The sequence below is a fragment of the Ostrinia nubilalis genome, chromosome 18 (assembly GCF_963855985.1).
Source record: "Ostrinia nubilalis chromosome 18, ilOstNubi1.1, whole genome shotgun sequence".
NCBI classification, from domain to species: Eukaryota; Metazoa; Arthropoda; class Insecta; order Lepidoptera; family Crambidae; genus Ostrinia; species Ostrinia nubilalis.
This window is the reverse complement of record NC_087105.1, coordinates 2,728,305-2,742,264: the sequence shown is the minus strand read 5'-3', so window position 1 is coordinate 2,742,264 and position 13,960 is coordinate 2,728,305. Positions and strand designations below refer to the sequence as shown.

General features: G+C 36.1%; 1 long non-coding RNA gene across 1 annotated transcript; it reads left to right on the top strand.

Moving 5' to 3' along the window:
- The first annotated feature begins 9,905 nt into the window (after positions 1 to 9,905).
- On the top strand, positions 9,906 to 10,994 carry LOC135080359 (uncharacterized). Its single transcript, XR_010258986.1, has 2 exons — positions 9,906 to 10,094; positions 10,784 to 10,994. It is a non-coding gene; the product is annotated as an uncharacterized LOC135080359 (long non-coding RNA).
- Positions 10,995 to 13,960: the final 2,966 nt, after the last annotated feature.

Here is a 13,960-nt window from a genome sequence, read left to right as displayed (position 1 = left end):
TGTTTGTTTGTTTTGCTTTGTTGCTTGAGATTTAGGACTCTAAACATTTAGGAGACATCCCATTTTTTGCAGAATCCAATAATTTTTGACTCTAAGACTTTAAGGCTGAGTTGCACCAATTTAATTTAACTGTAACTATGACAATAACCGGTATTTTTTGTATGCAGTTTGACAGATTTTTGACGTTTGTTAAAATTGAAGGAAGATGGTGCAACTCAGCCTTAGACATTCATTTTTAAATACGTTTGCCTTTCGTCTACGTTTGTCGTTTAGTAATTGATGAAACATTTGATATAGGTAGTAGGTACTCTGCTAACTTATTTAGCTAGATTCTAAAATCTAGTTATCCAAATAGAATTTGAAATCTGAACTTTGCTTTTAATTTTAAGAAGAACTGCTTCAAAGGCTATGGATCCTAGTCTAAACTCGATTGAACAAAACTTAAACTAATATGAATTGTGAGATTAAACAATATAGGTAGTTGAACGATGGTAACGATGGTGGCGCCCCCCTGTCAATGAGTTTGGTGGGACAGTTCAGTGTAGGTCATCTATAGTAGCGCCCACCTGTCAATGTCATTTATCCGGGACACTTCCGTGTTGGACAGAAAGGTTAAATAGGTAAACAATGTTTCTGAAAAAGATTTATGTTTTTATTTTACTGTTTTATGTTATTTTCTACAGTTATTTTACGTTACTAACTTTATGCAGTACCAAATTGGATTTTACACCATTTTGATTGATATTAAAATACATCGTAAACGTTTATTAATCGTATAATTTTACCGCCATTGTCACTTTATTCCGATGCTATTAAATTATAAATTTACTCGATCTAAAAGTCATGCTATAAAGCTGGTATAACAATTTTACCGGAGACTGTTAGTGGAGATATTAAATTCCTGTTTTTGCCAGCGAAGACTGAACGTCGTTGAATTTACATATTTATTGCTACCCTCGTCTGTATAACTTGTTCGATAGGGTTGCCAATTACTTCTTAAACGATCGTTCAAAGGCCTGAAACTGTGCAACTGATATGGACTGTTACAGGAGCTATTCGCTCAAAGATATGCCGAAGTGAGCCTCAAAGTGAACACTGATATAGCTAGAACTTGCATGTTCATTATCTCTAAAAATAAAGGAAAGTATTGCCAGTTAATTACGGCGAATGTCAAATACCTTAAAAAATTAAAGAGCCTTTACATGCAACTTCTTTTCTTCCCTAACACCTCTTTCTAAAGCATAATAATATGGAAAAAACTGCACGTCATGAAACTCGATTACTACTTCTGTTTACTAATTTAATAATATTTTCTAAACTAAAGAAGGTAGAAAAGATAATTTTATACCGTATAACCTCACAACAGAAAAACTCTACTATGTAGTAGAAAAAATATAAAACTAAAACTTAACTTCAAGTATTTCAAATTCAAATGCAGTCTTGGTTTGCATGTTGCAACTAATATTATACAACTATTTCAGGTATTTAATTTAATTCGTTCATTTTTATATTTCCAACTCGACCAAAATGATTCCACAAAATGAAATGTTAGCAGTCACGTTAAAATACAAAATATTCTCTAATCTGAACTCTACCAATTATTTTCGTAATTTTCAAGCTGTGTGACCTGAAGCGGTCACTGCCATTTTGTGCTTAATTTTTAGATTCAAAAACTTAGGTGGACTGTTAGTAAATTAATTGGCAGTAATTATTTATCTTACAGGTCACATTATGTAAATGCTGGCCATCTGGGAATATTGTTTTAGAAATGTATTTAGTGACAAATAAAAATAAGAATAAAAAAAAAGATTTTCTTTGAAATGAAAGTCGTTCTTTTTTTAAATATTTTTTTTTATTTAAATGTGCGATGAAGGTTCTTTAATGCCAGTGCTATTTACAGTGTTTAAGTAAAGAGTTCAAGAATTGAGAATGTTACTAGGTATGCAAAATCACTTGAAACCTATGTTACGGTTAGGTTTTTACATTTACAAATACATTAGTTTTTATTTCATTCAAAAATACCCAGTAGTTATGATTTTATAGGCATTCAAAGTTCGCTTAAATATTGAGTGCCGCCGACGGTCACGTGACCCCGCGTGACGTACATTCACAGTATTCGCTCACTAGAAAACGGATATAAACATACTTAAATACATTTTTTTTTGTAAATACAAACTTATTATACATATTAACACCCAGACCCATCACAGAAATTAAAATTGAACCAAACCCAAACTTGATGCGATTGTGTCGTTTTATTGCGAATTACCTTCCAGCTCCATCATTAGACCCTGATTACTATATAGAATTAAAGTACTCGTCAATACAAAACGAACGAACCCAAACTCGACGGATTTAAGTCGTTTTATTATAGAGTTCCTATGGCCACCTTCCAGCTCCATCATCAGATCAGTTCCATGTCATCATAATATTGCATGGTCATCCAAATCACATGTGTTTGCGAAATTTCAGCTTAATCGGTTGCCTGGAAGTGGGTCTTAATTCAGCTTGCAAGATTCCACCCATACAAATATGAGCCAGTCACTGTAATATGACGTCACGCGCATAAAATGGCGGGCCGGCCGCCGCCCGCACTTTTAAAATTCAATATCTTGGAAACTAATTGACGTATCGAAATAATTCTTTCACGTGTATTTTTTATTTTTAACAGAGAATACAGAAAGCTAAAAAACAAAATTAGTGAACATTCTTCATTGATTAAGGTAGAAGATGCAGATCTCTAGTAACAATTTCATCCGTGTTTAACCTCTTCAACACAGGTGAACTTACCTTCCTTCGTTTATCCAGTAATGTAGGATCCCGCAAAACCGGACTGTCATGTGAACACACGAGTGTGTTTGAAATTCGAATTACGAACGGATCGTTACTTTTCGGGACACTGTAAACGGGATGTTCGTGTGAATTTCAGTATTAAATAAAACATACTGTTACTAACGCAGAACCCGTTTTTTTCACTGATTTTGTCACTACTAACTTAGATTTTAAGTAATATATTTTTACTTACACAACTCTGTATGAATCATAATGGTCTGAAATAAATTACTATTATTATTATAAGTATTTACTAGCTTTCCGCCCGCGGCTTCGCCGGCGTGGAATTTTTCGGTTTTTTATACAACCTATGACACACAGTAATAATGTGGCTTTCTTTTGGTGAAAGAATTTTTAAAATCGGTTCAGTATTTCCCGAGATTACCCCTTACAATTTAACAAATATACAAACACACAAACTTTACCTCTTTATAATATTAATATAGATTATAAATGGGACTCTGCAAATGACAGTTTCTGCAAAAAACGGGATATCTCTATCTTGAAAAGAGTCTTTAGTCTTTCAAAAAAGGCAAAGCAATAACATAATACAACGTTTAAGGGATACGTCCTTATTCTTCGTCACATAAAACCTTTTCTGTAAAACCTCTGAAAGATACTGAAAGAGTCTGCCAACCCTATCCAGGTGACAGGTCCCGTTTTATCCGGGAATAACACAATTTCTTCGGGAATGGCCGATTAACGGGGCAATTTAGGATCGAGTTATTTGCCGAGTCGACTTAACTTGCAATGGTTAATTATTTTTCGATGACTCGGTCCTTTGAAGTTGAGATTTGGGAGTTTGGTGAGAAAATTTCTGGGAAATGAAGATGCGACGATGATGGGGTAATAAATCATATTGGGGAGTTATTAATGTTACTTTTCTTAAGTGTGACTGTATTACAATGAGTTCACGATTCTCGTTTCAGTTTTTTTAACGCTATTCTATGTCTAACACAATCGAACCGATGGCTTCAAGAGTATATCAATTGGATTAAAACATTTGTATCCATAAAATTAGGACGACATACATAAATTTATGTACACTATTTGTGTCTGCTCTGGATTCAGAACTAATTAGATAAGATATCTTTTAATAAGGACATTCATTTATGACATGAACTTAATTATAAATCTGCCAATTCGCTACACTTAAGTTGGGCCCAGCTATATTTGGGACGCGTACATTACTAAAGCTGGGTTGCACCGTTTTATTTTAACTTTCAAACGTCAAAAGTCTGTCAAACTCCTTAAAAAAACACCGGTTATGGTTTAACTTTTGACTATTATTGTTTCCCTGCTAAACTAAAACCACCATTCTTTCGCGACTCTATACATAAATACAGACTTACCAACTAGATACAGAACTAAAGTGTATGGGGAGGAGGGGGATAATCCAACCACATAATTTCCATTCCATTCCCATAATCGATAACGAGTGAGTCGTGAATCAAGCTGTCACCTTAACTGAGCATGGCTTAGTGTAGATAATTGTGGTGAACTAGCATTGTCGCGCTGGTTTACTCGCGTTTTTGGTGGGCGGTTTGTTTTATAGTCCGAGAGGAGACCTTTAGATACCCTACGTCACTTGATACTAAGATAAGCTACATGGCACACGTTCAGAAAAGTTGTGATAAGCTTGGAACAATTAATTAATTAACTCCGATTTGGCCGAAAGTACAAAAAATGGCCATTTCCAGTGTAAAAAAGCGGGTCAATTTATTAAAGAATTAGGAAAATTTGAATTAGGAACCTCACAATAAAAGAGTAATTGATAACAGATTGTTTTAAAATTGCTGCTCAGTCCATTGGCTTAATGCATTTACTTTTTCATTCATCTCAATTAAAATTAATAACAGGATAATTTGCAGAATGAAATCTTCATTTATTTTAATTACCTGCACCTCGGCTTATATGGACTGAATTTGTAAACTCAAATTCAGATGTTATCTAGTATCCAGTATGGCATTTATGAATTTTTGAAGGAAGAAGCTTTTTTATTAATGGGGTTTATAGTATTGACGTATGTATACGTATACTCATATAATAATAAATGAGATTATTTCCAGACAAAATTCAATTCAAAATTCAAGTTCAAATTCCGTCAGCAAACGGACAGACGGTGCCATATCAAGTATTAGCCGTAACATCCGATGGGACATTATCATAAATCTCGCTCAGTCCACCAGATAGCCTGCGGCGGACATAATGGCTTAGGAAATTAGAGAAACTGAATCATTTAGATATTCGAACGAAAAGTGCAGTTCGTTCACGGCTTTTTTCAGGCGATAAATCGTAAATGTTAGGAAATGAAAGTAAGATCATTAATACTTAGAAAGTTAAATAAATTATTTCATTGTGTTGTTTTAAATTTATTATATTATCTGTAGAAGAAAATAGTATGTCATTTTTACAATTTTAAGTTAAAGTTCTCGATACCTAACTTAATGGAGTTGTTCCAACCCAATGTTTGTCTCATCAAAGTGACAAACTACACAACTCCTTTATTACATAGTTCTGATAAAAGCATTATATTGTCATCCAATTAGCGAATGTCTGAGTGATCCGATCGTAGCCCTCTCTCCCCTTTCAGGCTGCTGCATCATTGTGACTTTCTTAGTGGTGTTAGTTGGCATTATTAGTAAGGGGGTTTTGATTTTGATTTATGGGTAAAGCAACATTATATTATACACAAACAAATTAATTTGTATTTTTTTTACATAACATTTTTCCTTGCAGTGCAAAGTGAAATACTCGTACATAAAAATTTAGCTTAAGTAGAAAAAAAAGCTCTTAGAAAGAACTACATATTTTTTTCTGACTGATCTTTCTGATATTTGTCTTAATAGCTTATTATAGCAATTTACAAAGAGCCGACAACAGTTCTCATAGATTATCATTATTTGGTGCATCCTATATAGGGTGACAGGGATAGTCGACCTATTCCTTGAAAAGGGTGATACTAGCGATCATTAGCTACAAATTGTGTCCAGTATAACAACCCCTTTCAAGGAATACCTAGGTTGAGTATCGCAATCACCCTGTTTAAACGAAACTTTTCTCACTATAGTTTTTACACCATGTATAAATAATTAGATTATAAATAAATAAATAAATATCCTTAGACATTTTACACTGCGCTTCTAGTCCCAAACTAAGCAAAGCTTGTACTATGGGTACTAGAGAACGGATATAAACATACTTAAATACTTTATTATGGTCAAAGACCCCCTAAAAGTGTGTAAACCCGAGATATGCCGTTTATGGGCTAAATGTAATGCGCATTTGTTGCGTCATTGGGGCCACCAATTTATGTGTGGACACATCAACAACAACGGCCCAATGAATTTTGGGATAATTTTTATCAGCAAAATGTTCCGGGTACAATTCTGAAGCAAATAGAAAAATATTTTATTAAAACTTAGGCCCGATTCGACCCAACTTTTATCCGAGAATAACTCCTGGTATAACTGGCACATTGACAGTTTCAGTATGAGAAAATGTCAGCGTGTAGAATAACTGACGATTTATTCTGAGATTAATATTTACTCTTGTTTGGTCGATCATCCACCCTTCGTAGATTTGTAACGAGTTGTTGAGGAATTCCTGTCTTGCTGCAGTTGCAAATAAAAATTAAAGAAAATCTATGGACACAATAATAGATAACGAGCTATTATCGAGTACCATGATGAATAACTAACATGTTCACCAAGTATCAGTTCTGTTTCACCCAAATGGCCAGTCATTGTGGAAATCCTTGAGGATAGCCACATTATCCACGTCCCATAATTTGTATACGCAGCCAAATTAATAAAACTATGATTAGTATAAAAAACAAAATAATAATTATTAAGTACTCACCGAAACAAAAAAAGTTTGAAAAAGTTCGTGATGGCAGTAAGCATTAGGTACTCAATGGCAGTAAGATATCAAGATGCCTTATTTATCATACACTGAATAGGTGTGTATTTTTTTGCTAAATATCTTTCCTTTTCCATCCTTCTTTTAAATTCTGATTTACAATTAAACACAATAAAACAAAGATCAAACGTTTAAACACAATCCTAAAACACGTTGTTCGCGTGTCGCCATAATTAAACAAAACAGAATCAACTAAAAGGTCTGGCTAACAAGTGATTCGCATACTCAAAGGGCAGCTTCAGACCAGCGTTTTAAAAGCGCGTATTAAAACGCATCTTTTGCTACAAACGCAATTCGTAGCGTGACGCGATTGTCAATAAGCGCGAGCAGGAGACACCATTATCAGTTCGAGTGAAATCGCCAAAATATGCCAACGGACGCAAGTCCGGTTTTTTTGAAGAAAGAGAGAAACATTTATTGCGATGGACATCACACAAGACATTATAGAAAAAAAAGAGGTAGCACCAATGATATTATAGAACTATAGATATGTTACGTTCATAGAAATTACGATTTTAATCCGTGCCGAGCTATTCCAAATTGCACACATTGACAAATGTAACTGATAAGTGAAACAAAAGATACGAAATAGCACGCAAATGAAAGAGATAGCTATAGTTTTAACGATTCGGCACTAACTAATCTATGTCCGCAGCGCACGCATCCTTATCGCTCTAACGTCAAAACAAGATCGCTTTCTCTTTCTTAACTTGAACATGGCGCATGGCGTCTTGATTGAATTGAAAATATAAATACTAAATAATTTTGCATAATCACATGTGGTAAGAGATCCCTTGTATTTTGATTACTTTAGAGTCATAATTGGTACACTTTCGAAACACACACGATGGCATTTTTTATTTATTTTGGTAAGAACACAGGAACTTACGGTGTGGTACACGCGATTGCGCTCGACGCAGGCCACACGAAGACTAAACACAAGACGTCCCAATTGGGACGTATTTGAGTATTCACAGCGCGAGCGCTTATAACATATCTGCTTTTGTTTTTATATAATATCATTGGGTAGCACATAAAACATAACAAATAAAGAGAATGTGAACTGAACAGTGCCACCCTGTTGCAACAGCGATGCCCATTGCAATGGGACCCCACTCAGCTTATACCGTGGCCCACGGTGAGGAAGGCCACGGCGCGGCGCTGGTTTTAAGAGCGTAATCACAGCGTAATGTAACGCGAGTGTATGCGTAATGCGTATGCCAATTGACTACGCGCAGAAAAAAACGCTAGTCTGCAACAGCTCAAAGGGCTCCGTGATTTATTTCCCCAATCTCCCGTTGTGTAGAACAAATGCTGTCATTAACGACACTAGAGATCGGCCCTCCTATTGTTGTGCAACCCTTTCCCAAGGGACTTCTCGTACTGAAGGGTTGGATCCAGTCTGGCCCCGGTCTTGGTAATCGATTTCAAAGGTTCGGATATACACGTTGATCGAATGTTTAAAATGAATGTAAAAACACGACAAATAGCTTAGTCAATTTACAGGCGCTTATTTGCCTTAGGCATTATTAATTTTTATTTATTTATTTATTTATTTTTGGGAAACATACAGTTACAATATAATTTAACTTAGGTGCAGTGAGAAAACACATAAACCAATTAAGTTTCCACAGTTAAATATACACATAAAGTTGGGCAAACCATTATGACTAAATTTTTGTTGTGAAAAATATAAACTTATATAAAAAAAAGTAAACAAAGTGACAAAAGAAAAATTATCAACTACCTAATTAACAAAGGAGCGAACTGCAAACATCACCCGACGCTCGCAATTTAGTTGCCACAAGACAAATCCCGGATTTGTTTTTTAAACTTACTTAAATTAGACCCAAGTATGTCTAATTCTTGGAATTGTTTGTTGTAGCAACGGCAAGCGCGAGGCAGAAAGGTGTTGAAAGCATAATTAGTCCTACAAAGGGGCACATCAAAAAGACACCTATTACGGGCACTAAGCCGGGGGCAACGGAGATATATTTCACTTAAAAGATAAGGAGAGTCAATTAAATTGTGCAGCAATTTGAATAGGAATATCTGGTCTCTTTCAATGCGACGGTCAGTGAGTGAGGGTACAGATTCCATGTGAGAACAAGTACCTCTGTTAGAACATCTAAAATGAAGGTGTTTAATAAATTTATTTCGGATACGATCCAACATATTGATATATTTCTGATAGTGAGGATTCCAAACTGCAGATCCATATTCCAAAATAGAACGCACATAAGAATTAAACAGCAGAACAAGCGTAGAACAATTCTTAAATTCCTTTCCAGTTCTCAAAACAAATCCCAGCATACGATAAGCCTTGGCCGATATAGCATCCAAATGGTAACAAAAGGACATCTTAGCATCGAGGTAAACACCCAAATCCCTCACTTCATTCACGCGCTTGATTATATTGTCGCTCACTGAGTAATCAAAAACGATGGGACTTTTCTTCCGCGTGAAAGTAATCACATTGCATTTCTTAATATTCAGGTTAAGACAATTGCTTAAACAATACCGAGACAAAGCTTCAAGATCATTTTGTAAAAGCAAGCAATCAGTTATAGATTTAACTCTCCTAAAGATTTTCATATCATCAGCATATATTAATACGTTACTATTGCTAAAAATATGAACGATGTCATTTATAAATACGTTGAACAGTAACAGTAATGGACCGAGATGAGAACCCTGTGGCACCCCCGAGGAGACCGGCACAAATGATGACACATGACCCTTGACAGTAACAGCCTGAGATCGATCACGTAAATATGAGGTGATCCAACGAAGAAGGTCACCGTGTATACCGACTAAACCAAGCTTACGGATTAAAATAGGGTGTGAGATTTTATCAAATGCCTTAGAATAGTCGGTATACACGACATCCACCTGAAATCCCTGATCCATTGACTTTGCAACGAAATGAACCAACTCGCAAAGGTTCGACTCAGTAGACCTCTTGTTAATAAACCCATGCTGTTGGTCGGCGAGGATGGGCCTCAGACTCGGAAATATGGCGTCATAAATAATTTTCTCAAACAATTTGGCAATTGTACATAATTTTGAGATTGGCCTATAATCCTGAATATTATGTTTATTGCCGGATTTAAAGACAGGAACGACAAAGGACTGCTTCCATCTATCTGAAGGTAAGCAGGTCCTATTCCAAGGATTACCTTGAGTTTCTTCTTGTTATTTTGTTGTTTGCATTGGCGGCATTGTTAACCAATGCACCTGGTTGTTATTCGCAGATTGTGTGTGGTTGGGCAGTGCTCGGTGGCGAGCCTCTGCGCTGTTGCTGTCTGTTGTTGATGTTGCTGATGTTGCCTCCATAGCAGGTATGTTGTGGTTTCTTTCTCAAACTCATTCGCCTCTCCGCTGAGTTAGGATGAATTAATAGAAACGTGGCACTCGGTCCAGGGCTACCCTACTTCATAGGTTGGTTCCGTTTTCTATTGAGCTTGTCAATTATTTTAGTTTACTTTGAAAAAGTAGATTACCCACATAACGATTACATTTTACCAAAAAGTAAATTCCTAAATAAATTTACCATTGTGATGTATTATCGATGGATTTTGTTGTGTTAACTATTTTAGTTCGCTTTATGAAGGTAAATGATGTGATAATTACAATGATTACATTTTACCAAAAAGTAAATTCCTAAATAAGTTTACCATTGTGATGTATTATCGATGGATTCTGTTGTGTTAACTATTTTTAGTTCACTTTGTGAAGGTAGATGATATAATAATTACGATGATTACATTTTACCAAAATGTTACCTTCTAAATAGATTTACCATTGTAATGAATTACCGTTGGATTTTGCTCTGTTCACATTTGCTCCATCCTTGAGAGCGATGGATTGTTTTTTTTGTGTGTCGTAGTAATTTAACTAAGCGAACACAAGTAAATTAATTTCTTTGTGTTAATATGCCTATTACTACCTGTTTAAGCTGTAGGGTATTAATGCACCAGTGGTGCACTTACTGTAACGATATTTTAATAATATATTTTTTGTACACTAGGAGGTGTTTGGCACCGGCTGTCCCGCAGTGCCAGACGCTTGCTGCGCCCGACGGGTGCGGAGGGGGTTGAGCCGAGTGGTGGCGACTAGCGCGCTAGTAATCTTAAGTATTTTTAATCAGTACCAACCAAACGGCCCAACGACCCATCCCTTAATTTTTCTTTTTAAATATTTGTGTCTAACCCACAATTAAATTGTTGTCAATTTAAATATTTATTTTTTTATTTTGCTCCGGCAAATTTTCATATTTACACTAGGCATTTCACCCGTTTTTAACGATAAGTCAAAGAGTAAATAAATCGGAAGAGCAAGGTAGCGATGACACATTCTAAGGAAGAAAGGAGGCAAATTATCCGGGCCACTTATACCCTTATTTATATCTAGTCCCTTCAAGTACTTCTCGACAAGCTCGGGAGAGAGCTCAATGGAGCCAACGGATACTGCACCCTGACTCTCCAAAAGAGTGGATGAAGTCAAGCCACATGTTCTGGGTTCAAATGCCGATTGAAAGTAGTCATTAAACATGGCGCAAATGGTTTCACCATTAGAAGATGATACGCCACCAGAGAACATTGTATCAGGAATATCATTTGACGATTTTTTGGATTTCACAAAACTCCAAAAGAATTTACTGTTGAGTCTTATCCTACCTTCACAGTAGCGAATGTATGCATTGTAACATTCAAGTTGTACACGCTTTTGCCTCTCACGTAATAAGCCAAAGGTGTGATAATCGCTTAACCTGCCATACTTCTTCCATTTTTTATGATATTTCGACTTTTCAGAGATAATTTTCACCAACGATTTAGAAAACCAAGAGGGATAACGAGAATTATTATTAACTGTCTTATGGGGAACATGACTAGAAACAATTCCATTTATAGTATCATAAAAAATATCAACGGCTTCTTGGATACTTCTATCGGCCAGCAGTTCATGCCAATTGACCGACCTAATTTCGCCATTAATAATATCATAATTAGCTGCACGAAAATTCGGAACAACTCGCAGCGCTGGTCGAAGAATTCGCGGTTTAATATGAGACGTGCGAATCGACAGAGCAGGGTGGTGCCGGTCCTCCGCAACAAGAGGTGTCGGACAACGATTGACAAGACATTCAAAATTGCACATGACAAGGTCCAAATATCTTCCATTAAAGTTAGGAATAGCGTTAAATTGTAAGAGGTCATTAAAACACATAAAAGAATATAACGAGTCCACGAGGTCATCACCATTACTCAAACCAATCAAATCCATACCGAGATCTGTCGCAGTCCAATTACCATTGGACACATTAAAGTCACCCAAAATCATAAACTTGTCGTCAGGACTAGAACAAATGTCGTTTGATATACTTTCGAAAATATCACAGAGAACTTCATAGTGTAGTGGGCAATGCGGGAAGTAACAACAGTAAACATGCAGTAAGTGAGCGGCGTTCAAATGCACAGAGACCCTGACAACTTCAGCTGCAGCTGCTTTAACGGGCAACAGCGACGAAGAGCTAACTGAATATCTGCGATTCACAGCTATCAAGACTCCGCCACCAAGTTTGTTTCCACGCAACTTGTAGTCACGATCGCATCTGTAAACACCATACCTACTATCAAAAAATTCAGCATCGTGTATACCTTCCAAAAGCCACGTCTCACTCAAACATACAAAATCATAATCCGATTGAATCAGGTTACGGTAGAAGATATCTGTCTTAGTTCGTAATCCTCTTACATTTTGGTAATAAACCATCAGTGTACTATCCATCTAATTAATTAGGCAAACAAATAATATGGAGATTAAATAGCGCTTAACAACCGACCAAATATTCCAGATAACAAATAATTTATAATACATTATTACAAAATTAAAGCATAAACAGCACTCTGACTCCCTTGTAACAATATTTTTAATAAATAAATTAATTGCACCCCAAAAAACTTTACAAAATAATGAAAACACACAGTAAACCAGTAGTAAAAAGTTGGTTAATTCTACACATAAATAAATAAAAATTTTGTTAAAATTAAAGCGTACATAACACGCTGATTCCCCTGTAATAATTATTGTAACAGTAATAAAATAATATGCACCATCAAGCCGCCCCAAAAAGGATAAAATAGACATAATAATAAAATTGTAAAAATGACAGTTCATTACAAATAAAATTAAATAAAACGCTCGAGTAAGCTGATGAGAAAAGGACATTGACCACGGCATTAACACTTACAAGATCTTTTTTAAATCGCTAGAGTTAGTTATATGAATAACAGGACTAGTGTCTGAGCGACGAGCCATAATGGCACAATTTTTAACCCAGACATATTGATAATTTTTATCTTTTGCTATTTTTTTCACTGATTGCAAAAGAGACTTATTCGAGCTAGTCAAATGGTCATTAAAATATATAAAATTATTGTTCGACTGAAAACCGATGTCACTACACTTAAGTTTACGTTTTCTAACCTGGGACAAGAAATCGTCCTTTTTCCATCTAGCCAAAAAACGTACAACAATAGGCCTGGGCTTGGAACTGCTACTCATTGTCTTTTTGGGAGCCACACGTGTCACAAAATCAATGTCCCTGGCACAATTCAGGTCGAGGCCAGAAGCTACTGAGATACTATCCAAAAGTTCAACTAGGTTTTCAGTTTTCCGTTCCGGAATCCCATAAATCTCGACATTAGATCTTCTAGCCCACTGTTCCCTACTGTTAATTTCATTTTCCATAACAGATAACGATGACTTCAACTGGCCCACATCAGAGCCGGCTGACTTCAATGACTTGATATCACTTTCAACGCTATCAACCCTTGAACTTAACTCTTCGAATTTGCTATTGATGAAGTTCATTGAGTCCTTAATACTGGAAATATCATCCTTAATTGTCCGTAGTTCACTTGCTATAGTTGCACGAAGCTCAGCTGCCAATTTGCCCATTTCAGTAGCTATTATTGATCTGATCTCATCTGGACTTATGACGCAATCGCGCGCTACGAGACTCGATTCGGGCATGTCCTGCTTCACAGGCGAGCACGAAGTGGATGTGGATCCTCCTCTACGAAACGTAATGTTGTCATTATAGCTGGCTTTGTTGACATTACTGCTATTGGAGCTGCTCCTTATCGGGGTCGTATCCTTGTTAAGTTGCCGAGGCCGAGCCATAACACATTCTGGACAAGTC